The 4,704-nt window shown below is 48.3% G+C and overlaps 1 pseudogene; it reads left to right on the top strand.

The window, feature by feature from the left end:
- The first annotated feature begins 3,590 nt into the window (after positions 1-3,590).
- LOC115942888 (small nuclear ribonucleoprotein G pseudogene) lies at positions 3,591-3,833 on the top strand (annotated as a pseudogene).
- The last annotated feature ends 871 nt before the right edge of the window (positions 3,834-4,704 follow it).

Genomic DNA, 4,704 nt, shown 5'->3' with positions numbered 1-4,704 from the left:
GAAGTGCCACCCACAAGTGGAGAAAGATGCAAATCTGATGTCTTCTAAAGTGCTGAGCTTCCGTGGCAGAATTCTCTCCAGCCATTCGAGATGACAAGTATGTGGGCTCTGTTATCTATGATGTGTGTACACAATAACATTAAGTGAAACAGTGTGTACACATTGACTACAGAGCTGCAGGAACCCAGTCCGTGCATCAGCCCAGGTCATAAGTGAACTTGGAGTGACACAGATAGAATTGAATGTGCATCCGGTTCTGAGTCTTTTTATTTTTATTTTTTAGTAGAGTGGTTCAAGCTCACAATAAAAATAAACGGGGCGGGGGGGTGCCTGGGTGGCTCCATCGGTTAAGCGTCGGACTCTTGATTTTAGCTCAGGTCTTGATCTCAAGGTCATGAGTTCAGGTCCAGCATTGGGCTCCACGCTGGGCGTGGAGCTGAATGAATGAATGAAAGAATGGGGTAAAAATAATCCTGCTGTGGTTCCAAACCCGTGTAGCAGTGAAGCACGTATTGAAATCCAAGTCCATCAATTCCAGAAAGGGAGCAAACAGTGGAAGGATGACATAGTGACACAGCAAACAAAGGGACTTGCCTAGAAACACAATGCTGAGACGGCGATGGGCTGAAGCGGAATGTTAATGAACGTGTAGATGCGCTGGACACTCTCGAGCTGTGTGCATTCTGTTTGAACAGCACTCCCCCCAACCCCCGGAACGAAGGGGGCCTGTTTACTTTTCATAAGCCTGCACTCGAGTCACGTGTGTGGGTATAGCCGTTTTTTCAAAGGGACCTAAGGAAGAATTGAAATTGTTACAGAAGCGTCAGGCCTGAGTCCCAAGGCCTTGGCTTTGTCTCCGGAGAGGGAAATGGAGGCCCTACCAGAGAGCTGGGGACACCCACCGGAGCGACCCAGAGGCCACATCCTGCGGTGACAGAGCAGCAACACCGAGCTCTGCTTTAATGAGAAGCCACTAAGACAGACACGCCGATAATAAACCAGGAGTCTCCCAGCATCGATGCGCAGTAGGTGTTAAGCACAACGCTTCATATGGTTACAACCATAACCCCCCCCGCCCAGAGGAATTGATGTACATCATCTCAGAACACTGTTTGTAGCTTTTGTAAACTTACAGGATAGATCAGAGGGACCATTCTCGGAACAGCGTCTTCAGTGATGACACCAACAATGAAGGGAGGGGGACAGGATTGGGATTTCCGGCAGCTTCAGGAGGAAAATGGAGGCCAGCGTGATATCTCTACCAAGGCCACAGATTATGGCTTGATGCAACAACGTTCTCAGAAATAAAACTCCTCTGCATTGACTGATCAACACAACACACAAGTCCATCCAGGGAGGTCCCTGACGCAGAGCCCGACGGTGCCACGGTTGAGATCCCGACGTTGCTGCACCCACACATGGGAGGGAGTGGGGAGGGCCAGGGGGCCTCAGACGAGGTCTTTATTTCATAGACTGTGAGTGCAGTGAAGGGCTGACCTGCACTGATCCAAAGACAGAAACAAAAACGGAAACACAGCTGCTTGAAATGCATGTTGCTACACCGCTCACTGAGGCCTCTGCACCAGGTGACAAAGTGATGGACCCAGTCCAAGGGAACAATGGCAGGAGAAATTGCCTGGAATAATTATCTGGCTGGCATCACTGAGCCAGGCTGTTGGGAAAGCCAATCGTGACGTTTACCCTGGCACGGCTTCTGACTTCGAATGGAGAATCCTTTGTTCTATTTTGCTGACACCTAGGCTAACGCAGGGCCCCCGAGGCGGACCTTTGCAAAGGACAGAGCCTTCTAGCAGGAGACTTCACCGTAGAAGCTTTCATCTCGGCAGTGTAGTATAAGGGCAAACGTTTAATGAGCACTTACTGCGTGCCACATGCCAGAAGAAAAGAGATGGCACCTTCCAAACAGGTAAATAAGGGGACTCTAATGAAGAGACTACTTGTAACAGTGTGGACAGAGTTAGGGAATCTCCCAAAGCCTGTGGAAGCACAAGGGTGCTAGCATGAGCCGGGCGCCCTCACCACCCCAGGCTGGGGGTGCAAAAGACGGGGGGTGTGCCCTGAAAAAGCCGTGGGTGGCTGTGAGGAGAGGGATGCAGACGGCCTGCACCCGCGAAGCAAGGAGGAAGCCAGGTGAGGAAGTACACTGCCCCCACTCTCCTGATGCCCAGCCTCCAGCTAGTGCCTCCCTTGGCCCAATCCGACCGGAGGCCAGAGGGGAGAGGAGCCCGCTGACGCAGTCCATTAAGATCTGCATCCTGGTAGCAGAGCAGGATAGAGAAGCGGGGGGGGGGGCATGCAGAGGATATCCAGCACACCCCCACTTGACAAGGAAGCAAAATGAGGAAAAATCACTGTTCAGGGAGGAAATGGTGGCGCCCAGAGTCGAACCCAGAGCTGTCCGACTCGAGAGTCCCTCCTCAACTACTCTTTCAAGATTGTCTCTTTCTGGGCTCCCCTCCGCTTCCTGTCTCATCTCCTTCCAGTTCCCTCTGTCCACACCCCCTCTTGCAGACTCTAGGCTCTGGCACATTCTGCTTCCAGCTAAACTGCCACTCTTCCAAGTAGTCTTCTCTAGCTGCAGAACCTACTGCAACCTCTCCCTCTTCTGGAGCCCCGGGGTGCGGGGTCTGAACTCTCTAGAAGACCGCGAGCTCCTGCAAGGCAACGGCTCTACATTATTCGTATTTGTATCATCCCCACGATCCAGCCCAGTGCTGGACAGGTAGGAATTAATAAATGTTTGCTGGTTTGGGGCATCTGGGTGGCTCAGTCAGTGGAGCATCCAGCTCTTGATTTCAGCTCGGGTCATGATCTCAGGGTGGTAGGATCGAGCCCCGCATCGGGGCTCCACGCTCAGCGGGGAATCTGCCTGGGATTTTCTCTTTCTCCCTCTGCCCCTCCCCCCTCACGCTCTCTCTCTAAAACAAATGTGTGCTGGTCTGCTGGGATGAATTTGGCAAGGCAAGGAAAACAGAAAAATTATCTCACCAAATGGAAACTAAAGTAGTTGGAGGGCGCCTGGGTGGCTCAGTTGGTTAAGCGACTGCCTTCGGCTCAGGTCATGATCCTGGAATCCCGGGATCGAGTCCCGCATCGGGCTCCCTGCTCGGCGGGGAGTCTGCTTCTCCCTCTGACCCTCCCCCCTCTCATGTGCTCTCTCTCTCATTCTCTCTCTGTCAAATAAATAAATAAAATAAAATCTTTAAAGTAGTTGGAAAAAAAAAACACTGAAAAATGTAAAAGTAGGTATATTCAAACTCCCAACATTATTTTGGGCTTCAGTATTTTATTTATGCCCCAAACAGGATTTATTAATTATAATTTTACTCTTTTGGATTTTATTTATTTGAACAATCTCTATGCCCAATGTGGGGCTCGAACTCACGACCCCAAGATCAAGAGTTGTGTGCTCTTCCGACCGAGCCAGCCAGGCGCCCAAGGTTTTAATTTAATTTAAGTTATTGGATTTAAAACAAACACATCAATGATAATTTCTAAATCTACTTCTGGGGAAAAAACACCTTTAAAAATACATAAAAACAGATCTTTGAGCTCGCCGAGTAGACACCATGAGCAAAGCTCACCCTCCTGAGTTGAAAAAATTTATGGACTTGAAATTAAATGGTGGCAGACATGTCCAGGGAATATTGCGGGGGTTCGGTCTGTTTATGCATCTTGTGATAGATGAATGTGTGGAGATGGCGACTGGTGGGCAACAGAACAATATTGGAATGGTGGTAATACGAGGAAATAGTATCATCATGTTAGAAGCCTTGGAGTGAGTATAAACAATGGGTGTGTTCATCAGAAGAAATCAACTGTTTCCACATATCCCCTCCATAGTACCTGTTTTACTACAATATAAAAATCCGGTTGTGTGCATTTTCATATTGAACTTTTTTGTTAAATAAACTTTTATAATAGTCAAAAAAATACATAAAAACATGTATATAGGGACACACTTTTTTTTTTTTTTTGCCTCAGGCTCCAACATGGCTTGGAATGGCACTGTCAGATTTTGTACTTAAATTTCTGATATTTTGTTCATTATAGATTTTTTGCATTCATTTGGATATTTAAAATACTGCATTAAAAATGTGAGGGTTTGGGGTGAGTGGCTGGCTCAGTAGGTGGAGCATGTGACTCTTGAGCTCGGGGTTGGAGTTTCGAGCCCCACATTGGGTGTAGAGATGACTTAAAAATAAATCTTTTTAAAATGTGAGGGTTTGGGCATCCCCTTAAATTTTGCAGCAGAGCCAAGCACCTCCCTGGCCTCACCCTAGCCCAGCCCTGACACCAGGGTAGTAGCTGTGGGGCTAGAGGGGAAAGAATCAAAGGGTAAGAAAGAGCAGAGTCTAATGGAAGTGATATTCTAGCCTCTTCTTTCATTTCAGAAGCATTCAGTGAGAGATCTTCTATCTGCAGCCTGTTCCATGAGAGCCGGAAAATTAAAGTTTCTCCCAAACATAGGGACCAATAATGAGAGTAAGATAATTTCATCCAGAATCTCTTGCCTTCATTTCAGGTAAGTGATTTCCATGTGGGGAAGCTTAAAACACAGGATTGAGCTGGGGTGGGGAAGATCTCTTTCCCGCTTCCTTATCTGATGGGTGCCTGAGGCTGAGCGCATGGTTAGACAGCCACCTGCTGGGGGTCCCCAAACGCATTGTACACAGGAAGGTT

The sequence above is a fragment of the Leptonychotes weddellii genome, chromosome X, assembly GCF_054177405.1.
Source record: "Leptonychotes weddellii isolate Sample4059 chromosome X, ASM5417740v2, whole genome shotgun sequence".
Classification (NCBI taxonomy): domain Eukaryota; kingdom Metazoa; phylum Chordata; class Mammalia; order Carnivora; family Phocidae; genus Leptonychotes; species Leptonychotes weddellii.
This window is presented reverse-complemented; position numbering and strand designations above follow the sequence as displayed.